Genomic DNA, 24868 nt, shown 5'->3' with positions numbered 1-24868 from the left:
CTTCAGGTAAACCATATCTTGAAAAAAAAAATTCAGTCAACTCTTCCACAATTCTCTTTGTTGTAACATTTCTCAAAGATATTGTTTCTGGAAACCTTGTAGACACATCCCTTATTGTCAGTAAGTACTGATTTCCACTTTTAGACTTAGGGAGGGGTCCTACACAATCAATCATGACCCTAGTAAAAGGTTCTTCAAATGCTGCAATTAGAACTAAAGATGTCGGCTTAATCACTGCTTGTGGTTTCCCTATCACTTGACATGTGTGAGCTGTTCTACAGAATTTGACTACATCTCTACGCTAAATTTAAATGTTTTTTATAATTTCGCCTGTGTCTTTCACAAATGTCCCCCCATGGGAATTTCATAAGCAATTCTCAGGATCTCATTTCTGTATCCAAATGGTATAACAATCTGATGTACTTCCCTCCAGCTTTCATTAGGCCACCATTTTCTCATTAAAACATTACCCTTAATGTAATAACATTCTGGAATACATTCTGCCTCTGTGTCTGTATGAGCTGTTTTGATATAACTGTCTTATTTGCGTATCCTTTTTCTGTAACTCTACAACTGCCTTGAGCTAGATACGTTAGCTGCATTATCCTCCATTCTTTCTTCCTAAACAATCTTATCAAGAACAGTGTCAGCTAATTGGACTTCCACACCTTTTCTTTGCCTTTTAACATCCTGTTCTTGTTTCAACCTGTGAGCTTGTGATCTTGTTATCACACAATCTGGAAACAATCCAGGATGACTCTCTGCAACACTTCTATTGAAAGCACCTCTATAGGCTGCTCAACTACCATAGATATCACCCACATCTGTGACCCAGCTATATCATTACATAAAATAAATTGAACCCCTGCAATGGGCAATTGTTCCACCACTCCAACAATCACCTCACCTGTTTTCCACTTACTCTTTACATTTACCTTCCACAAGGGATTAGGTTTAGCATCTCCATGAACCCCACTTATAATTGCCTGTTCCTGCAATCCTCCCTCTGAACAACAAATATCACTATCCCACAACATTAAGAATTGAATTGCCCCTGTGTCTCTTAAAATTTTAACATCTTACCTGCTCCACCCTGTACACATGGAAACTCTTCACATATAAAATCTTTAAACATTTCTACAACCTGCTTCTCAGAACTCCCTTGGGTAAATTGTGAACGCATTCCCACTTCTTTACCTATCACTGTTTCTTCCTGCTTTACCTGTACACAGACCATTGGTTTTTCCTGTGCCTGAACATCAGAACCCACAGTACTTTTACTTCCAGAACTTTTCTGCATCCCAATTATCCTAACAGATTTTCCGTATAATTTCCAGCGCAGAGCTGCCTCAGGGAGATTAGTTTCATTATCAATAATTTAAATAAATAAAAGAAAAATTAAGACATGTCCCCTCATGTGACAGTGCCACATGAGCTGGGACATGTCAATGAACCTTAATGAAAACTTTAATTCAATTTATAAACACTTCATGAAACGTCATTCCACCCATGGATGAGGTTTCGTGATAAATGCAAAAGCTGCCTGGGCTCTTCGCCTGCCCGCCAATCTTAAGGTTGGATGGGTAGCTCTGTTAAGTATTTTAATTGATATTTAAGTGGCCTTAATAGGCCATTGATAGTTTGGTGGGCACGCAGCCAACTCTGGTGAGTGCCCGCTGAACTGAAAATCGGAATGACGTGCGGTGACATTGGGACACATGCCCGATCTCACCACGCATCATTTTACACATCGGCGGGCAGGGCCTGCCTCCGCACACCGACCCGAAGATTCTGGCCATAATCATCAGCTATCTCTGCTACTTATCTTGTTTCAACCCTCTGTTCCTCCTCGAGTTCTCACTACCAAAGGAATTGAATCTTTAAAAAGAATTACTTCTTCAAGAGCTGCATGTGTCGTCTCTATCTTCAATGCCCGTATCTAATGGTCAAAATTACTTTGTTTTACTCTCTCAAACTCAAAAATGTTTGCACAGGGCTGTTTTCTTGAACTTATGCCTGTATGCCTCAGGAACCAACTCATATGCACACAAAATAACCTTTTTCACCACATTATAGTTCACCGACATTTCTTCTGACAGGCATAAACCTCGTGCTCTATGCACCAACCTAGATTGTAACAACAATGTCCAGTTTCTCTGTGGCCATTTCATCTGTTTATCTATCTTCTCAAATGAAATAAATAATGCTTCAACATCTCTTTCTTCAAACTTTCGAAGAGCTTGTACAAATTTAAACATCTCCCCACTGGGTTCTGATCTGGAAATAAGTCCTTCCTCACCTTCAGGTGTCTCTTTTTTAACTATCTGTATTTTAAACTAGAATTTTCTCTCTCTCTGTCTCTCTTTATCTCTTTCCTCCTTTTTTAACCTCGCCATTTCTAATTCCCTTCCCTGTTTTCTTTCTCTCTCCTGCCTTTCTCCCTGTTCCCTTTGGAATGCCCTATCTCTTTTCCTTTTTTCTTTCTCTGCCCTTTCTTTTTCCGCTGCCTCTAACTCAAATTATCTCATTTCCAATTATTTTTCCTTTTCCTCCAATTATTTTTCCTTTTCCTCCAATTCAATCTTTTTTATTTGCAACTGAATTTGAACCTAGTCCAATGACAAACACCTTGGAGAACTCGGTCTCTCGGGTATTCCTACCAATTTCAAATGCTGTGCTATACTTTCAATTATGTCCAATTTCCATATCCCTACGGATAATCTTAATTGTAATTTATCTGCTAATACCATTAACTTAGCTTTATTTGCCTTTTGTAAACCAACCAAAGTTATAACTGCAACTCCCAGACAAGTCTTAGCAACTTCCAAAGCCATATTGCAGTCACACCACTTTAAAGAAAAACCTCACACCAACTCCTGAATCCAAAGTGCTTCTCGTACTTGTAACCTTAAGATTCATCAACTCCAAACCAATCCAGGAGTTTCAAATATATCCCCCAAAGAGGCCTCAATTTTGTTTTGGCATAGGGGATGGTAAATGCTAAGCTGCTCAAATCCCAGAGGGAAAGTTTAAACAGCTGCCACAACTGTTTCCCAATTTGTACTTTAATTTGAGATGCGTGCCTTGAATTCAGTAGTAACAAGTCCACCAAGTTGTAGAGACTTTTGACAAAATTAAATTAAACATTTATTAAAAGAAGAAAAGATTTGAAGCGCAAACATGGGTCTTCAATTAACAACTATGATAACTCCTAGCTCCCCTTATTAATCTGGCTCCCAGTTACACCCCCATTAGAACAACAGTAAAAACAAAATAGATTTTAACAGACCCAGGCAAAGCACACAATACCCTGGACAGGGATATTCACAGTGAATTCTCTTAGCTTCAGGCATAAACCTCGTGCTCTATGCACCAACCTAGATTGTAACAACAATGTCCAGTTTCTCTGTGGCCATTTCAGCAGCTTGGTACATAGAGGCTAGAGGCTTTTATTGGATCTTAGAATGCCTTCCTCTTACACATAGCCTCTCTCCTTTATGCATATTTTCCCCTTTGAATGCAAATTTTATTGTTTCAAAATGCCTTTGGACTTTACCTTTCTAATAATAGAAATCTTTCATAGTACCAATTTTATCAGTACGCTTCAGGAAAAATAAACACACTGTTTAGTTTCTTCTGGCTAATTGTAACATTTCACTCTCTCTTTTGAAATTCAAACTATTCTGGTTTATATAAAAATGCAAATTTTCCTTTACATCTCACATTCTAAAACTTCAGCCGTGTTTGTTTATTTAGCATTTCAAACCCAGCTTCGCTTCTGATACATCAAAGCCTTCAGACCAGGCTGTCTTTAATTCAGTTCGGTCACACACAAACATACACACATACTATCCAGACCCCATTATTCCTACTTTACAATAAATCCCAGTAACATTATGAAAATTATTATATTTTCTTGACACTCCCCTCCTTATTGAAAAATGAACCATCATAATTTAAAAAGACAGCTTCATTTTTTAAACTCAATTTACACTATCTTCCAAACTTATTACACTGTTACATTACCAGATGCATGCATTAATATAACAATATCCTTCGTATCAACAGAAATCATTCCTGTCCAGTGAGGTTTTAAATGTCCATTTTCCCTTGAAGCTTCATACTCATGACAATGCATCTGCAATAAGATTTTCTCATCCAGCCATATGTATAATCTGTAGATTAAATGGCTACAGTAATAAACTCCATCTGAATGGCCTTGCACTTTTGTCTTGAAATATGTCCAGAAACTTTAAAGGACTTTGGTCTGAATAAACTGTTAATGGAGCAACCAGACTACTAAAATTTGGTTCAAATTTCCCGTAAAGCCCACTCATGCCCAGAAATTTTGTAACAGTACGGCCCCAAATATCACATGCGTCAATGGCCAACTTAAATTGCCTGGCTAATTGGGTACTGACAGAACTGGTGTCTTGGTCAATAGTTTTCAAACTGTCAAACGCCTTCTGACACTCCTGTGTCCATTGAAACTTCTTGTTCTTTTTTAATAGTTCAGTAAATGGAGCAAACACTTGGCTAAAATTTGGTGCAAATTTCCAGTAAAACCCACTCATGCCCAGAAATCTCAAAACTTCTTGTTTTGTTGTAGGCTTTAGGAAATCCACGATAGCCTCGACTTTCACATCTCTCGGAGCCACCTTACCACGTCCAATGGTATGACCTAGATATGTAAGTTGTGCTTTTGCAAATTCACTTTTAGCTAAGTTCATCACCAAATTGGCTTCCTGTAATCAATGAAACAATTCTTCCAGATGCTGTAAATGCTCCTCCCATATTTGACTCAAAGCTATCCCAATAACATTATGAAAAATATTATATCTTCATGACATGCCTCACGTCTGCTTACTCAGGAACAGAGGCAGAATGTCTTCCAGAATGTTATTACATTAAGGTTAATGTTCTAATGAAAAAATGGCAGCCATATCATGTTGCTCCATTGACCAAACTATTAAAAGAGAACAAGTTTAAATGGACACAGGAATGTCAGAAGGCATTTGACAGTTTGAAAACTATTGACTGCACCAGTTTTGACAGTACCCAATTATGCCAAGCAATTTAAGTTGGCCGTTGATGCAAGCGATAAAGGCACTGGGGCCATACTGTTACAAGACCACGACACTGGAATTGAGAAACCGATAGGGTATTTTTCATGGAATTGAATGCACAACAGAGAAGATAGTCAACGATTGAAAAGGAGACTCTGGGTTTGGTGTTAGCATTGCAGCATTTTGAGATTCATGTCGCAAACAATTTGTCGGAGACAATTGTTTATATAGACTGCAATCCTTTAAAGTTTCTGAACAAATTTCGAGACAGAAGTGAAAGGCTATTCAGATGGAGTTTATTACTGCAACCATTTAGTCTACAGATTATACATGTGGTTGGACAAGAAAATCTGATTGCACATGCATTGTTTAAAGTTTAAAGTTTGAAGCTTAAAGGGAAATTTGGACATTTAAAACCTGGACACTGGATTGGAATGATTTCTGTTGATACGAAGGATTTGTATATATATGTTAATGCACGCATCTGGTAACATAATAGTGTAATAAGTATAGCAGATAATGTAAGATGAGTTAAGAAAATGAAGCCGTCTTTTTAAATTATGATGGTTTATTTTTCAATAAGGTGGGGAGTGTCATGAAAATATAATTTTCATGATGTTATTGGAATTTATTGTAAAATGGGAATAATGGGGTCTGGATAGTGTGGGTGTGTGCATGCGCATGTGTGTGCGTGTCCAAATTGAATTAAACACAGCCTGGTATGAAGGCTTTGATGTATCAGAAGAGAAGCTCGGTTGAAATGCTAAATAAGTAAACATGGCTGAAGTTTTAGAATGTGAGGCACAAAGGAAAATTTGCATTTTTTGAAAAACCGGAGTAGTTTGAATTGCAAAAGAGAGGGTAAATGTTACACTTAGCCAGAAGAAGCCAAACTTATTAGAAAAGTAAAGTCCAAAGACATAGTTGAAACAATTATTGGGAATGATCTAACACAGAGTGACACTAGCCAGGATTTCCCGGTTGGCAAGCCCGGCCTCATTTCAATTTTCAGGCTGTGCACCCGCCGACCTGTCAATGGCCAATTGAGGCCACTGACAAAATAATTAACGTAGTTGGTGGACTTGCCCGTCAAACCTTAAGGTTGCCAGACAGGCTGGGAGCCCTGGCGGGCATTGGAAAGAGCATGAAACCTCATCCACGGGTGGGATGAGGTTTCATGTAGGTTTTTAAAAATTTAATAAAAGTGTAACTAAAAGTGATGGACATGTGCCAACTCACATGACAGTGTCACATGAGGGGACAAGTTAGGGAAATTTTATTTGCCTATATTTCACATTTTTGAATTTGGCGCCGATCTCCCTGAGGCAGCACTTAGCCTCAGGGAGATGAGTGCGTGGATGCACGAAAGAGCGCACTCTCGGCTCAGGGAATCCTCCCCGCCCGCACAGGGAGCTCATAGTGCTTCCTTGCGGACGTCACGTAAAATGGTGGTGCACCCCCAATCGGAGGCATGCCTCCACGCGCCTAGTCCTGAACTTCTCCCCGTCTTCCCCCCCCCCCCCCCCAAACGGGGGGAAAATTCTGCCCACTGTGTTGTTATTAGGAATATTCTAACACAGAGTGACACTGATTATTGAAGATATTCTAACACAGAGTAACACTATGTGGTTATTGGGAATATTCTAACACAGTAACACTATGTGGTTACTGGGAATATTCTAGCACAGAGTGAAACCAGGTGGTTACAGGGCAGTGCATTGAATTATTAGCAACTCTCTGGTAGGGACTAGCACAGTGCAAGAAGTCAAAGTCTTTCAACGCAGTGTGATGGGCATATTTTAACACAGGGCTTGGATGCTGTGGCTTTCTGTCAATAACTGGTGAATGAGTGCCTTGATGCCACTTGTATGCCATTATAAATTAAGTAGGTGTTCACTTAATTGGAGTCCAAATTGGTTAGCAATGGAATGTTCCTGCGACACTAATCTCTCCCTGTAATGGAACCGTGGAATATGACCTTCAGCTGGAATAACCTGGTCCCACTGCTACACTAATGTTCATGTTTATGTTACCTTTTTCTGATTCAGGGAATGTGGGTGGTGCTGATAAAGTCAGCAAGTATTAATGATTCTGAATTGCCCTTGTGGTGGTGAGCCAACTTCTTGAACTGTTGCAGTATGTGTAATGATGGTACTCTCACGGTTCTGTTTCTTAGAGTGCCCCAAGATTTTGGCACATTGTCAATGAAAGAACGGTGCTATGGTCCAAGTCAGGACTGTTGGTGACATCGAATGGAACTTGCAGGGGTTGTGTCTCTGTCTGCATGCTACCCTTGTCCTTCTAGGTGGTAGAGGTCACTGGTTTGGAAGGTGCTGTTTAAGGAGCCTTGGTGAGTTGCTACAGTGCACCTTGTAGATGGTACAAACGTTGCGCCGATGGTGGAGGGAGTGGATGTTTGAGCTGATAGATAGAACCACAGAAAGGTTATGGCACAGAATGGGGCCATTCAGCCCATTCAGCTGCACTCATCCAGACAAGTGGAGAGTAGTCCATCACACTCCTGACTTGATCCTTGTAGATGGTGGACAGGCTTTGGGAAGTTAGGAGTTACTTGCCTCAGAATTCCCAGCCTCTGACCTGCCCTTGTAGCCACAGTATTTATATGGCTGGTCCAGTTGACTTTCTACATTGAATTACATAGGATATATGACACAGTAAAAGGCCATTTACCCCAACCAGCCCATGGCTCTGTTTATGTTTCGCTTGAACCTATTCCTATCTTTCCTTAGCTAAATCTATCATCGTAACCCTCTATTCTCTTCACTCTCATATACTTGTCTGGCTTTCCGTTAAATACATCTTTACTATTCACTTCAGCCAATCCCTGTGACAACAAGTTCCACATTCTCACTAGTCTTCAGGTGAAGAACTTTCTTCACTATTGGATTTCTTGATGACTATCTTATATTGATAGCCTGTAGTTATGCTCCTCCCTACAAGAGGAAACTTTCTTTCTCTATCCACTCAATCAAAGCCTTTCATCATTTTAAGGACCTCTAGGTCACTTATGACCCAGAAGTTGGTAAAGCTGAGTTATTTAAAAATCCCAGCGGGAAACTTTAAACAACTGCCATAATCTATATTTTTATTTTTGTATATCTGAGATGCAGCTCTAAATTCAGGAATCAAACCACCAGTTTTGGAGAGGTTTTATATCAAAATACATGAGACATTTATTAATTTACACAAGTTAAATATATACACATGGCCACAAATTACGATCATAACTTTTAACAAATTCCCAAACAAACTTGCATTAAGGCAACAGCAACCCTTAGACTTTCAGCAAACACCAGACAAAGCATTTTCACCTTATAAATTCAAAAAAGGGGTTACTTTCACTTTGGTGAAAGCTGCTTTGATCTTACATTGCCTCTGCCCTGCACACACACAAAATTGCTGTCTGTTATACCTAGCTCATTGAATGTAAATTCTCATTGTATCGCCAGCCCATTTGAGCTCCACCTCTTCTAACAATAAAACCCCTTTCATAGTACCAATTTTATTAGTAATATATTGCTTGGTCTCTGCTAGATAGGTGCCAGATTTCACCTCACTTCTTGAATGCTCTATTTAAGAAAATGCAAATGCACTCTACCTCTCTTACATCTCAAAACTAATACACATCAAAGCATCCAGACTAACTGGCTTTAATCCAATTAAGACACACCCATAGACTACACCTCTATTTTAAAAGAAAAATATTTTCCAATAATATTATTTACACTAATAGCTTCATGACAGTCACCCCACTGCCTTTTTTCAAGAGACAAGAGACCCAGTCTGTCAATCATTTCCTGATATGTATACCCACACATTTCTGGGATCATCCCTGTCATTCTTCCCTGCACCCACTCCAGTGCCTCTATATCCTTTTTTATAATATGGCGACCAGCACTGCATGTAGCACTCTAAGGCCCAGATTTTCATTCTCAGATCAGGTTGGCCGAGTTGGGAGATGTCCCGGCACAGTGAACCTGACTTTTAAAAATGTCTGACCACAGGTCAGATTTTCGGGTGTTGGAGAGGTGCGGGGCCACCCTGGAACGAATGAGCTGGGTACCGGGTGCAGAGGCAGGCTGAGTGCAAAGCCTATATCTGTGCCCTGGTACTGTGTAAAAAAAAACAAAAAAACATTCATCTAGCCCCCAACACATTCCCTATACCCTATCCATGCAATCACATGGCCCCCATACCCCTATGCCAAACCATGTCCCACCACCTAATGCCCTTACCCTATGCCAGTTCACCTAGTTTCCTTGGATAGTTCCTTGACAGCTTTGACACTGGATAGCTTTGACAGCTGGACAGTTCTTTGACAGTCCCAATGATTTTGTGGGTAACAAGTGCATAATCATGTTCACTTTTAATAATCCCAAAGGGTGCCTTATCTCTCCCAAAGTTGTCCTGGGACCCAATCCAAAGGGGTACCTTACCTCTCCAAAGGGGTACTCTGTTTATCCAAACACATCCACCAAGTTCAGATCTCCCCTTGTCTGTTCTATTCTGCACACTCCAGATTTCACAGTCCTGTTCTTCTAAAATCCTACCTCAGTGGAGGCAGCTGGTGACTTAAATGGCCAGCAGCTTCCATGAATTGTGCATCCGTGGACCCCGGCTCAACTCCAGTCCCACCCCTGTGAAGATGGGAAATGCCAGATATGGGGACAGGCTTAGAATTTTTGACCATTTCCAGGATTTTCGCCATGACAGGGAGCCTCTCCGTCGAAGCAAAAATCTGGGCCTAAGTGTGGTCTAACCAAGGTTCGATACAGGTTTAACATAACTTCCCTGCTTTTCAATTCTGTCCCTTTAGAAATAAACCTTCGTGCTTGGTTTCATTTTTTTAAGACCTTGTTAATTTGGGGTGCAACTTTTAGTGATTGATGTATTTGTATTTCTTTGTTCCTCTACCTCACCTGTACTCTCACCTTCCAAGTAATAAGTGACCTCTCTATTTCTCCTACCAGATAGTAATACTGTACCTCACATTTTTGTGTTGAGCTTCATTTGCCAATTATTTACTCAATCTGCAAGTTTATTAATGTCCTCCTGTAATTTGTTGCAGTTCTCCTCAGTATTGACTAACCCCAACCCTCCCAATTTCATGTCATCCTCAAATTTAGACATTGTATTTGTGATTGCAAACTCCAAATGGTAAATGTAAATTGTGAACAGCAGTGATCCCAGCGTTGAAACTTGTGGAACTCCACTTCCCACCTTCTGCCAATCTGAATAATTACACTTTACTCCCACTCTCTGCTTTCTGTCTTGAAGCAATCCATTCTGTCACTTGTCCCCTGACTCCACATTCTCTGACCTTATTCATTAGCCTATTCTGGGGCATCTTATCAAAGGCTTTTTGAGATTCCAGATAAATTACATCTGTTGCTTTGCCAGTGTCTACTCTCTGTTACCTCCTCAAAAATTTCAATAAGGTTGGCCAAGTAAGATATTCCCTTTTGAAATCCATGCTCACTATTCATTATTATATTTCTCATTTCAAGATTATCTTCTAGTCTGTCCTTCAGTAAGAATTCCATTATTTTGCCTACCACTAATGTTAAACTGAATGGACAAGTTCTGTCCCTCTTATACAGGAACTACTGGCTATCCACCAGTCCCCTGGCACTACAACTTTCTCTAACAGATTATTTAGCAGTTATTAGTGAGCAAAGTGCAGGTTGATAGCAGTCATACTGGTCAATAGTGCCCCCAGAATGTTGCAGTCAGGGGTTTCGGTGGTAATATTGTTGAATGTCAAAGGGAGGTGGTTAGATTCTTTCTTGTTGGAGATGGTCATTGCCTGGCACCTGTATGGCGCAAATGCCACTTTTCAGCTGAAGCCTGAATGTTGTCCAAATCTAGTCATTAGTGTACATTCATTCTGACCTTATAATGGAGAGAAGGTCATTGATGAAGCAGCTGAAATGGTTGGGCCGAGGACACTACCCTGAGGAACTCCTACAGCAAGGTATTTGGGCTGAGGTGATTGGCCTCCAACAACCACAACCATCTTCCTTTGTGCTAGATATGACTCCAACCCGCAGAGAGTTTTCCCCCTGATTCTCATTGATTCCAGTTTTGCTCGGGCTCCTTGATGCCGCACTTAGTCAAATGCTGCCTTGATGTCAGGGGCAGTCACTCTCACCTCACCTTGGGAGTTCAGCTCTTTTGTCCATGTTTGAACCAAGCCTTTAATGAGGTCAGGAGCTGAGTGACCCTGGCAGAACCCAAATTGAGCGTCAGTGAGCAGGTTATTGCTAAGCAAGTGTCAGTTGATAGCACTGTTGATGACCCCCTTCCATCACTTTACTGATGATCGCGAGTAGACTGATGGAGTGGAAATTGGTCAGGTGGATTTGTCCTTTTTATGGACAGGACATACCTGGGCAATTTTCTATGTTGCTGGGTAAATGCCAGTGTTGTAGCTGTACTGGAACAGCTTGGCTAAGAACGCAGCAAGTTCTGGAGCACAAGTTGTCAGTACTATTGCTGAAACGTTATCAGGACCCATAGCCTTCGCTGCATCCAGTGCCTTCAGCCAGTTCTTGATATCACGTGGAGTGAATCGAATTGGCTGAAGACTGGTTTCAGTCTTGCTTGGGACCTCTGGAGGAGGCCGAGATGGGTCATGCACTTGGCACTTCCTCCTGAAGCGGTAATCCAGAGAATAAATCCCACCATGACAATCAGGGAATTGGAATTCATTTTAAATAAAATGTATAAGAGGATAATTTTTAAAACCTCCTCCTGCCACAGTCCCTGAACTCACCTATTCAATGCCAGATGAAGCAGGCACTTGCCTAGTCAGCTAAGGCTGTCTGCCCAACTAAATAGGCCCCGAGCAAAGCCCTCCCACTTAACTCTCGGTCTGCCAGAGGCCAGCCACAGAGTGTCAACCACAACAGGCTGCTGAGTGGGACTGTGCAGGCTCTGTGTGCTCCCTCCAGGGAATCTGCACCTTCATTGCATACTGGATTAGACTAATAATTGAAGAAACATGAGTAAACCTCTCAGTGAAATTAAAGTCAGATTATAAATTGTGGACATGAAAAGTTGTCCCAACAAAAGTGACAATGAAGTTGTTGCATAAAAATGTCAAAGTAACAGCGCTGAGACCAGTGGATCCTTGTGCTGGGCCTGTTTGGGATAGAAAGCTTTCCTGAGCCTGGGGAGTAATCGGTGTTTTTTAAATAGCACACAAGAACCTTGACTAGCCATTGGGAGTGACAGTAATTATATACTTGGGTCTCAGTGTAACCTGAACTCAGCAGCCCTTGTAAAATTGCTGCCCTCTCCTGGTACCTGAATCACTAATCAGAGAGGGGCGGGGGGGGGGGGGCGGGTGGGGGTGGTTATTGGTGTAACTTCTCTCCGTGATCTGAGAGGGGAGGGGGGGTTATTGGTGTAAATTCTCTCGGTGATCGGAGAGGGGAGGGGCGTTTATTGGTGTAAATTCTCTCGGTGATCGAAGAGGGGGGTGGGGGTTATTGGTGTAAATTCTCTCGGTTGTCAGCGAGGGGAGGGTGTAAGGGCCTGCGGTTATAAGTGTTTCTGATTTTAAGTTGCTGAGCGTGAGTGATAGTTGAGCTTGTCAGAAATGTTGGTTTTTTACCAGGTATTTGGTGGGCTTCTGAAACACTTTGATGCCTTTGCCAAACCTCAACATCTAGCTCTGACCTTGTCACTCTCTGTATTCCAGCTGTTGGAATATTGTTCTGTGCAGGTGGGCTCCTTGGGAGACCATAGCAGCTGTTTCATCAAGGCCTTTAACCTTGGAGAAATATTTGAAAAGGAAACATAAAAAGATAAGGCAAAAGGGCAGGAAAATCAGCGGCTAGCTACAGTCCAAGCATTAGCATCTACCAACACAACAACGATGGTCTGAGTGGTCCCCCCATGCTGCTATTTGCATAGGAAGCAGGTGACCAATAGGCTGAGGTTAGAACAGGCTGGCCCGATTTGGGTTGCAAACTAGCAGCACCCTGTGCCTAAGATTGCTGTGTAGAGAGAGTGCTGATTTGGTTCCTGAAAAAAAACTGCCCCTGTGGAAACTAAGCTGGGACTGGATTAGGTTCCAGGCCAGCCTGTGATGTTCACTTGCTGCTGGTATTTCCTGTTACACAATCACGAAATGTTTCACACAAGCACTGTGTCACTGACTAAGAAGAATGAGTTGGCATATTTTGATAAGGAAGTTCTCTGCCGCTTTATTTTGCTGTTTCCTTGTTTAAGTCGGCCTTTGTTGATTGTTGCTGCAGAGAAGTGTTGCGGGGCACGGAGAGGCCTTTGTGTGTTGTCCACTGTGTTAACAGAGGAGTGAAAAGTTTCCAACTTTACCACTGTTAGATTCTTAGAGCAGCAGGGAGCAGTGAAAATCTATGCTGTGTGTGTGTGTGGTTACAGCTGTCTGAAGAGGCTGACCATCAGTTGCAAGCACACACAAGGTAACGTGAGCATGAATCAGGGTTCAACCTGTGAACTCCCTTAACGTCTCTCGTGAGCCCTCTCTAATCTGGTTTTCCTGTGGTTTCTGTAAAAGTGGGTTGACACTGTTGTCCTACAGGTCTGTGTGACTGTCTAACTGCCAGATGTTTATGATGTCTATGATCCACAGCTGTTTGTATCCTTTAGGAAAGAGTTAATAATGTTGTCTTTTACAGATCACTGGTGCTTTGCTGCAACCTGTTGTTTCCGAGAGGATGGGCTGGTGGTGTGGTTATGACTCCATATGCGAAGACTACCTGTAGACAGCAGTAAGTGAAATATTTAAAACAATGATCAGCAGAGTTCAGGAAAAATATATCTCACTAAAAAGCAAGAACAATTTTAAAATTTGCAGATGACACCAAATTGGGAGGTTTAGTTAACGTTGAGGAAGAATGCAATAAAATACCAGAGATTAATGAACTTGCTGAATCAATATGCAAATAGGAAATTAATTTCAGTGTAGCTAAATGGTGCATTTTGATAGGAAGAATAAGAAGGTCACATACTGATTGTATAATAGTCTAAATGGGGTAGAGGAGCAAAAGGAACTAAGTATACAATCGGAGGGAAATAGATGAGCAAATATGGGGTTACATTATTGAAAAGTGTAGAAACAAAGGGCGGTAATAGAGATTTCAATTGCCCTAATATTAACTGGAATAAACTCAGTGTAAGAGTTACAGAGGATGCAGAATTCTTAAAGTGTATTTAGGAGAACATTTTTAGCCAGTATGCAGCAAGCCCAACAAGAGAACAGACAGCTGTCTTGGTTTTAGGGAATGAATCTGGAAGAGGAATCAGCAGAGAGCATCTTAGTGAAAGAGATCATAATTAATTAAAAGCCATGCCCACTACTCTGGATGTAGAGTAGTAATGAAAAAGGATATAGGTAGACCAAGAGTAAAAGTTTTAAATTGGGGAAAGGCCGACTTTACTAAGCTAAGATATGGGGCTGAATTTTCTCCCTGTCAAGGTGGGGTTTGTGCGGGGGCAGGCAGGAGCGAGCACGAACCCGATCGGCGCCCCCGATCGGGCGCGCACCACCATTTTACGTGGGTGGGCCAGTTAAGGCCCACCAAGTGTGACGCACACCCGGAAGCACTGAGCGCTGCCTGTGCTGGCAGGGGGATTCCCTGAGCCAGGGCTTGCGCTCTATCACGCATGCGTGCAAAAGAGCACAGAAATTTCCCTGAATTTTAAGTCTTGAAAGATGTAAGAAAGGTGAAAAAAAGATTTTAAGGGTATGTCCCCTCATGTGAAACAGTCACATGATCTGGGACCATGTCCATTAATTTTTTTGAAAAATTTAGCTAATGAACCCTTCATGAAACCTCATCCCGCCCTTAAGGTTGGACGGGCAGCATTTTTTAACAGCTTTAATGACTTTGTTAATGGCCTTTAATAGACCTTTGACAGCTCAGCGGGCACGCAGCTGACATGGCTGTGTGTCTGCCGAACTGACAATAAATGAGGTGCGGTGACATCGGGTTGCCCGCCTGATTGGGGGGAAAGTGTGGGAGCGGGCCCGCCATTTTACAATTAAGGCCCACCCAGTGTGACATCCGCCAGGAAGCGCTATGCTTCCGTCAGCCGGGAGTGAGCTCTTTCATGCGTGCACACGAGAGAACGCACGGATCTCCCTGAGACTAAGTGCTGCCTCAGGGAGATCAGCTCCGATTTAAAACTTTCATTAAACATGTTTAAACATTTTTCCTGCCATGTCCCCTCATGTGGCATTGTCACATGAGTTGGGTCATGTCCATAAGTTTTATTGAAACCTTTCTTAAAGATTTGAATACCCTCATGAAACCTCATCCTGCCTGTGGATGAGGTTTCATGCTTTTTCTGAAGCCCACCAGGGTTCCTGGCCTGCCCACCAACCTTAAGGACCTTAATTACTTTTTAAATGGCCTCAGTACACCGTTGACAGGTCGGCAGGTGCGCAGCTAACTCGGCTATGCCACCGCAGACCTGAAAATGGAAATTACGCGGGGCGACGTCGGGAGTTCCACCCGATGTCATCCCGCGTCATATCATGCATCAGTGAGTGGGCCCTGCCCCTGCTTGCCAACCGGAAGATCCTGCCCCTAGAGTATAAGAACAGAGAAGATTTGTTATAGCTGTATAAAACACTAGACCACAACTGGAGGACTCTGTACAGTCCTGGTCACCACTTTACAGGAATGTGCAGGAGAGATTTATGAGAATGTTGCCAAGAATGGAGAATTTTAGCAATGAGTAAAGATTGGATAGGCTGGGGTTGTTTTCTTTGGAACAAAGGAGGCTGAGGGGAGATTTTATCAAAATGTATAAAATAATGAGGGGCCTTGATAGAGTGGAAAGGAAGGACTGTTTTCCATTAGCAGAGAGGTCAATAACTAGAGGGCATGGATTTAAAGTAATTGGTGGAAGAATTAGAGGGGAGTTAAGAAATAATTTTTTTACGCCTAGGGGTCTGATATTCACTGTCTGAAAGGGTGTTGGAGGTAGTAACCCTCATCACATTTAAAAAGCACTTGGATATGCACTTGAAATGTCGTAAACTACAGGGCTACAGAGCAAGAGCTAGAATCTAGAGTTAGACTGGATAGCTCTTTCTCGGCCGACATGGACACAATGGGCCAAATGTCCTCCCTCCATGCTGTAAATAGCCCTAAGTTACAGATACACAAATCACTAAATGTAGCAATGTGGCGTTAGTAAGACCAGAGGGCGATGGTGACTGGAGATTTTTGAAGAGGTAACAAAGAGGGGTTGATGAGGGCAATGCTGTTGACCTGGTGTACACGGACTTCCGAAAAGCATTTGATACAGTGCCACACAACAGACTTGTGAGCAAAGCCATAACTCATGGAATAAAAGGGACATTAGCAACATGGTATGGAATTGGCTGAGCAACAGGAAACAGGAAGTAGTGGTTGATAGATGTTTTTCATGCTGGACAAAGAGTTGTAGTGGACTTTCCCAGGGGTCAGTGTTGGGACCACAATATAAAATAAAGGGTACAGTTCTAAAGTGGGTGCAGGAGCAGAGGGACCTGGGCGTATATGTGCATAAATCATTTAAGTTGGCAGAACAGGTTGCGAGAGTAATTAATAAAGCATACTGTATCCTGGGCTTTATTATTAGGGGCATAGAGTACAAAAGCAAAGAGGTTATGTTGAATTTGTATAAGTCACTAATTCAGCCTCAGGTAGAGTATTGCGTCCAGTTCTAGGTGCCACACTTTAGGAAGAACGTGAAGGCATTAGAGATTTACGAGAGTGGTTCCAGGGATGAGGAACTTCAGTTACAAAGATAGATTGGAGAAGTTGGAACTGTTTTCCTCAGAGAAAAGAAAGTTGAGGGGAGATATGATAGAGGTATTCAAAATTATGAGAGGTCTGGACAGAGTAGGTAGGGAGAAACTGTTCCCATTGATGGAGGGATCAAGAATAAGAGGGCACAGATTTAAAGTAATTAGTAAAAGGAGCAAAAGTGATATGAGATTGGTTAGGGTCTGGAATGCACTGCCTGAGAGTGAGGCGGAGGCAGTTTCAATTGAAGCATTCAAAGGAGAATTAGACTGTTATCTGAAAAGGAAGAGTGTGCAGGGATACAGGGAGAAGGTGGGGGAATGGTACAGGATGAGTTACTCTTTCGAAGAGCTAGTGCAGACATGATAGGCCAAATGGCCTCCTTCTGCGCAGTAAGGATTCTGTGAAAAAAACAAACAAAGCACTGGGGTTAATTTTGAGAGGCATAGAATTGAAAATCAGAGCACTTATGTTAAACTTGTACAGAACCTTATTTAATCAGAGATTGTCAACATGGTTTTGCTAGGGGAAGATCGTGTCTTACTAATTTTTGAGGAAATAAGAAGGAGGCTTGATGAGGGTAGTGCATGGATGTTGTCCACATGGATTTTAGTAAGGCATTTGACAAGGTCCCACATGATAGACTGGTCAGAAAAGTAAAAGCCCATAGGACACAGGGGAATGTGGTGAGTTCGTTTCAAAATTGGCTCAACGACAGGAAACAAAGGGTAGTAGTTGATGGGTGTTTTGCAAATGGGAATTGGTTTCTAGTGGTGTTTCACAGAGCTCAGTGTTGGGTCGTTTGCTATTTGTTGTATATGTGAATGTTTTGGACTTAAATATGGGTGACATGATTGGGAAATTTGCAGATGCCACAAAAATTGGCTGTGTATTTGATAGTGAAAAGGATAGCTGTTGTCTCCAGAATGATATCAATGGTTTGATTGAGTGGGTGGAAAAGTGGCAGATGGGATTCAATCCAGAGAAGTGTGAAGTAATGCATTTGGGGAGGACAAATAAAGCTAGGGAATGCACAAAAATGGGAGGATATTGAGAGGGGTAGAGGAAGTGAGAGACCTTAGTGTGCATGTCCACAGGTCCCTGAAGGTGGCAGGACAGGTAGATAAGGTGGTAAAGAAAATATATGGAACGCTTTCCTTTATTGGGCAAGGTATTGAACACAAAAGCAGGGATGTAATGCTTGAACTATATAAAACACTGGTTAGGCCACAGCTAGAATTTTGTGTACAGTTCTGGTCACCACATTACAGGAAGGATATAATTGCTCTGGAGAGAGTACACAGGAGATTTACAAGAATATTGCCAGGGCTTGAAAATTGCAGCTATGGGGAAAGATTGGATAGGCTGGCGTTGTTTTTCTTAGAACAGTGGAGGCTGAGGGGTGACCTTATTGAGGTGCACCAGATTATGAGGGGCCAAGATAGAACAGACAGAGATGCCCTGTTTCAACTAGCAGAGAGGTCACTTACCAGGGTATAGACTTACGGTGATTGGTAGAAGGATTAGAGGGGACATGAGGAAAAGCTTCTTCACCTGGAGGGTAGTGGGTGTTTGGAATTCACTGCCTGGTTTGATGGTGGGGCAGAAGTCTTCAACCCATTTAAAAGGCACCTGGATCTGCACTTGCTGTAACCTGCAAGGCTACGGAGAAGACTCTAGAGATAGGGGCGAGGCGCTGGAAGGTGGGATTAAAATGGGCAGCCAGATTTTTTCTATCTTTTCTTTTTCAGCTGGTGCAGACATGATGGGCTGAATAGCTTCTTTCTATGCTGTAACTTTTCTATGATTCTACATCACATTTGGAGTCCTGCGTACGGTTCTGGGCTCCATATTATAAAGCTAAAAGATATGGGGCAGGATATTGAGGGCAGAATTTTTCCATTGGCGAGCAGGGTGCGGGGACCGCTCGCCGATGTGAAAATGACACGGGATGATGTTGGGCGGAACCCCCAATGTCATCCCGCCCCATTTAAATATTCAGGAAGGCAGGGGGACAGCGCGATCAGCTGTCCACCCGCTGAGGCTATTGACAGGATAATTAAGGCAATTAAAGGCCCTGCCCGTCCAACCTTAAGGCTGGTGGGCAGGCCAGGAGCCCCAGCGGGCTTCTGAGAAAACATCAAACCTCATCCACCGGCGGGAAGAGGTTTCAAATCTGTTTTTAAAAAGTTTAATAAAGTTTCTGTGATATTTATTAACATGTCCCATCTCATGTGACATTACCACATGAGGGGGACATGTTAAAAATTTTTTTATTTTTAAAGTTTCAAACACTGTCAGCACTCTCCCTGAGGCAGCAGTTAGTCTCAGGGAGATGTGTGCTCTCTCTTGCACATTTACGAAAGAACGGACTCTGACAGTTGGGGAACCACCCCCCAACCCCGCACAGGAAGCACATAGCGATTCCCGTCGGGCGGCCCCCTGGGTGGGCCTTAATTGGCCCGCCCACTCAAAATGGTGGCAGGGCCCGTTTCGGTGGCGGCGATCAGCTGCCCGCCTGCTGCTGAGCCATTGGGCCCCACCTGCCCATCAAGGGCAAAATTCTGCCCTGAGTTTGGCGAGTGGCGGACGGGGCCAGCTCGCCGACACGAAAATGACGTGGGATGACGTTGGGCGGAACTCCTGACCTCACCCCGCGTGATTTCAACTTTCAGGTCGGTGGGGGCGCAGCCGAATCAGCTGTGTGCCCGCCGACCTGTCAACAACCAATTGAGGCCATTTAAAAACTAATTGAAGTAGTTAAAGGACCTGCCCGTCCAGCCTTAAGGTTGGCGGGCAAGCCGGGAGCCCTGGCGGGCTTCAGAAAAAGCTTGAAACCTCATCCACAGGCAGGATGAGGTTTCATGTAGGTTTTTAAATATTTAATAGAAGTTTAATTAAAAGTGATGGACATGTCCCAACTCATGTGACAGTGTCACATGAGGAGACATGTCAGGGAAATTTTATTTGTCTATATTTGAGATTTTTGAATTTGACGCCGATCTCTCTGAGGCAGCACTCAGCCTCAGAGAGATAAGTGTGTTCTTTCCCGCGCATGCGCGAAAGAGCACACCTTTCGCTTAGGGAATCCCTGCCCCCGCCTGCACAGGGACCACATAGCGCTTCCTTGCGGACGTCACGCTGGGTGGGCCTTAATTGGCCCACCCACGTAAAATGGCGCCGTGCCCCCAATCGGGGGTGCCAATCAGAGGCAAGCCCGCTCCTGAACTCCCCCCCCCCCCCACCAATGGGAGGGAATATTCTTACCATGGAGACACTGAAATAGTACAAAAAAGATTTAAAGCATGATGCCAGAGCTGAGGGATTGTAACTTCTGTATTAAGAAAACTTAACAGGCTGGGGCTCTTTTACCTGAGGGGTGATCTGGTGATCTTTAAGGTTATGAAGGGTTTTTGATATGTTTGAGGTAGAGAAGATATTTCTACTTGTGGGTGAGACCAAAACCAATAGCCATGAATATAAAATACCACGATTTAGTTCATATTGCCTCTCCCCTACTAAAATATATCATTTCACACTGCCCTGTGTTAAGCTTTACCTGCGACATCTGCCCATTCCACTGGTCTATGCCTTCCTCAAGCCTGTTGCTAACCTCCTCATCATTTTCTACAATTCTGAATTCTGTATCATCTGCAAACTTCATAATTATGCCTGTATACCCAACTGTATAATTGGATGAATGTTTTTAAATTAGACTGTCTCTTGTTGGAGATGGTTATTGACTGGCACCGGTGTGGTGCGTATGTTACTACTTCACTCACAGCTCCTCAGATAACTAAACAATCTGTGCCCACATGCAGCAAGAGCTGGACAACATTCAGACTTGGTATCCTAAGTGGCAAATAGCATTCGTACTAGGCTCTCAAGAATGAATTAAAAATTCACAAAGTTAAAATGAATGTATTTTAGAAGTGGTCTTCATTGTATTCAATTTATATTTTAAAATATCCATAAAGGTTCTTGAAACACAGACCATCCAATCTCAAACTGGAGTGTTGCCGACCCTAGAACTCCAAAATCATTTAATGGTCCAATACACCACAGCCCTTCATAGCTAGAACAAGCACCTCAATTCTTGTTATGCTCTCCACATCCTTACTCGCACCAAGTCCTGTGCTCACCTATAGTGGTTCCCAGTTATGCAAAGCCTCTATTTTAAAATCCACATACTTGTTTTCAAATCACTACATGTCCTTGCCCCTATCTCTGTAACCTTCTCCAGCCCCACGACCTTCTGAGATACCTTTGCTTCTCTAATTCTGGCCTCTTAATAGGCAGAGGAGTGGACAGATCAGGAGAATTAACACATGGCTAAGGGGCTGCTATGAGAAAGAAGGGTTCCTTTTCATGGCACTAGCTCTGGATCAGGAAGATGATGTACTAATCGGATGGGCTCCATCTGAACCTGGATGGAACCTGTGCCCTTGCAGAAAGTGTAAATCGAGAGGTTCAAAAGACTTTAAACTAGTAAGATGGGAGAGGGATCTACAAGAACCATAAACAGCCTAAATGTAAACAGAATAAGAAGGAGAACATAGGAAATAATAAAGTAAGGGAGGGCATTGGTAGCAAGGAAATAAGTGCAGTTATAGGATGGGAGCCTAAGAAGATAGTTAAACATAATGTGAGAGGAAAACCCTATTTAAAATCTGTTAAAATGTCTGTGCAGCAATGCACACAGTGCCTGCAATAAAGGAGTTGGAGGCAATAATGCATTGGGAGGAACCTGACATAGTGGGGATTATTGAGACATGAGTGCAGAAAAAGCAGGACTAGGAATTAAACATTGCAGTGTATAACATTTCTAGCAAAGATAGAGAGGGGAAAAGGGAGGTGGAGTGGCTGTACTTATTTAGGAAAACATAATGGGACACAGTATTAGCAGGACCAAACTGGAATCCATTGTGATAGGGATAAAAGATAATAAAAGATTAATCACACTAATAGGTGTAGTTTACAGACCACCTAATAGTGAGAGGGAGGTGGCAGAAAAAATATGCAGACAAGTTAGGGAATTGATTAAAAACATGGAACAATAATCATGGGGAATTTCAACTGCTATGATATTAATTAGACAGAAGGTGTAGGTAAAAGGGATAAGGGAATAGAGGTCCTACAATGTGTAAAGGACCCCCTCCAATCCCAGTGTGTAAAAAGCCCAACAAGGGAACATTCACTGTTGGATCTCGGAATGGAGTACGAACCAGAGCAGATCAGAGAACATCTAGGCAATAATGATCATAATACAATATGCTTTAAGATGATGATAGAGAAGGACATAATGATGAAAACTACGTTTAATAGATTGGAGAAAAGCTGATTTTGGGGTCTCGCAGTGTGGCGCACTTGCGTGTACTGGAAGCTACATATATTAATACACAGGGCTGTGTTCTTTGCAGACAGAAAGAACATGTACATACACTGCGCCTGTTTCAGCTAAACAAAATAAGTGACAGCCATTCACTGACTCATTCCTCAGGGAAATGCCTTGACCAATCAGAGTCAGGCTGCCTGATTTGAAATTCAAACAATGCTTGGCAGCTAACTGTCAATCACCATCAGTAGTGCATTCTCCATGGCAACACCACTTGACAACCAATCAGCACTCTTATCACATACAGTATAAATTGTTGTTTTCCCCCTTATATTGGTATTCTTGCGAGTGTCCTGATTAGTGCAAGATGAAAAGCTTAGACATCTTTTTTCAAACAAAATATTGTGGTAAAATATTCTAAAGGCAAACCTACTTTTTTAAAAAAAGGAAGGCTGTGTTTGGAGAGCCAGTTGGGTGACACAGTGCAAGACTCCCCTGTTGTGTGCCAAAGGGACAGTCCCCTGTTTTGTGACACACTGGGACAGGCCCCTGGTGTGTATCAATGTGACAGGCCTCTGGTGTGTGACAGTTTTATGTTTACCTTACACTATATTAGGACCGGTTACAGCTATGTGTAAAATACTGTAATCTACAACTGGTTGTGTGTGAAGATATGACCGTACCTGGTCATTCGCTCATGACAGATGGAATGTGAGTGTGGTCCTTGCACTGTTGATGATGCCTATGAACTGATGCCCTCCTTTGCAGTCTTCTCATTTAGTTTTAGGGTAGTGTGTTGACACTGGCTTGACTTCAGAGACCTATATTTTGGCCAAAGATATAGAGGATACATGTGGCAAGCAGAATAAGATACTAAAGGGAGGATGTGGTGATAATGGTTTTGGATATTAATGGTGGCTGCTAGCATGCATCAAGAGGAGGTACGTAGGATAAAGAGTTCAGTTGGAGCATTGATGTAGATTGGATCAAGGCCTTCAGCATCAGACCTGCAAAGGAAATCAATTTAGTTTATTTTAGTATCTTCATTTACCTAGGTGTTAATTATGAGTATCTGCAAATTAGAAATAAGAATGGATAGCTGGAGAAATAACAGAACTTGACTGGCTGAAGCTGTTTTTAGATTTCATTATAAGGCAGTGACATCTCTTCCTTACACTGCAGCGTAAGCTCTAAATTGCTTTAGATAGCAGGCAAGCAAGATGTGTCCTGTGCAGCAGAGATGCAGTCACTGCAGTCCTGTGGGAATCGGCAGGATTAGCTGCACCCAAGCCATTCCTCGATCAGTAAAAAAAGCTGAGGAATTATTTTGTTCAGAAGGTAAGGGTGCAGTGAGAATCTTCGATTAGTGCAGGAGCAACACAGGAGTATGTGCAAAGTGGGGTAATGAAGGGTAATGTAGCTTCTCTTGGAATATGGGTGATGCTGGTATGTTTATTGTCCGTCCTTCACTATCTCCTACGGTGTCAGCCATGGCTTAGCTATCTCAGTCTCACCACAAAGTCGAAAGGTTGTGGGTTCAAGCCCTACTCCAGGCACTTGAGCACATAATCCAGGCTGACTCTCCAGCACAGTATTGAGGGACTGCTGTCCTGCCAAAAGTGCTATTCATCAGACAAGACATTGAACTGAGGCTGCGTCTACCCTCTCTGGTGGGCATGTAAGATCCCACAGCAGGTTTGAAAGAAGAACAGAGCAGGGGGTTCTCCCTAGCGTCCTGGCCAATATGTGTCTGTAAACTAACACCTAAGCACAGATTAATCATTAATGCGTCATCATCTGTGGGAGTTTGCTGTGCTCAAATTGGTTTCCTACATTACAACAGTGACTGACTTTAGAAGTATTGGCTGTAAATTGCTTTGAAATTTCATGGAAGCCAAAAGTAGCACTCCATACCAATGCCTCCCACCAACCCTTTCCCTCAGTGTTCGTCCCGCTCGACTCTCCCAAGATGAGATCAGCTGACTTTACACATTGAACTGGTGGGGGGGGGGGGGGCATGCTAGTCTGCAAAAGTCCTTTGGAGATAACCTGTGTTTAGGTGTTGGCTGAGGGAAAAATGTTGGCCAGGGCACCGGGAACCACACCGCCACCACTCCCCCATTCCCATTCTTCTTCACAGTGGTTTAAAGAGGGGAGTATTGCCAGGGTACCTGCTCCTGATAACTTTTCATTACAGGATGTGGTCATTAGATGAAGGCTTAGTTGTGATGCTTTCTGTGGTTGAATAGCTGCTGGCCCACTTCAAGATTGGCCACAAGACTACTGGTGCCCATTGAAGCATACCCCAGTAAAGGGACAGGGCTGATAAAGGGAAAATAAACTAGGCATGACCACAAAGCTGTAAGTTCCCAAGCAATCAGAATGTGAAACCAGAGAAAGTTGGCACCAGTATGTATTTTAGGCCAGCTGTTGACGGAGATGGCAAGCCCAACATTTATTGCCCATCCCAAGTGTCCCTGAGAAACTGCTGGTGATCTATCTCTTTGAACTGCTATAGAATTTTGATAGACCATGTCAGAGGGCAGTGAAGAGTCAACCACATTGTTCAGGCTCTGGTGTCACATGTAGGCCAGACTGGGTAAGGGCAACAGATTCCCTCCTGAAGGGCATGGTGAAACATTTTTTTTTATAGTCAC

The 24868-nt window shown here is 42.7% G+C and overlaps 1 protein-coding gene across 6 annotated transcripts in view; it reads left to right on the top strand.

Moving 5' to 3' along the window:
• LOC121289026 (roquin-1-like) overlaps positions 1 to 24868 on the top strand; it is a 166831-nt gene that overhangs the window by 9485 nt on the left and 132478 nt on the right. For 4 of the 6 annotated variants that reach the window (XM_041207930.1, XM_041207929.1, XM_041207922.1 and 1 more), the window contains exon 2: positions 13754 to 13846. The gene's annotated coding sequence lies outside the window, so the exon portion shown is untranslated. Of the gene's footprint in view, positions 1 to 4629; positions 4690 to 13346; positions 13538 to 13753; positions 13847 to 24868 lie in introns of those variants that run through there. The other 2 variants (XM_041207925.1, XM_041207924.1) reach the window with 2 other exon arrangements.

Source organism: Carcharodon carcharias, chromosome 16, assembly GCF_017639515.1.
Source record: "Carcharodon carcharias isolate sCarCar2 chromosome 16, sCarCar2.pri, whole genome shotgun sequence".
Classification (NCBI taxonomy): domain Eukaryota; kingdom Metazoa; phylum Chordata; class Chondrichthyes; order Lamniformes; family Lamnidae; genus Carcharodon; species Carcharodon carcharias.
This window is presented reverse-complemented; position numbering and strand designations above follow the sequence as displayed.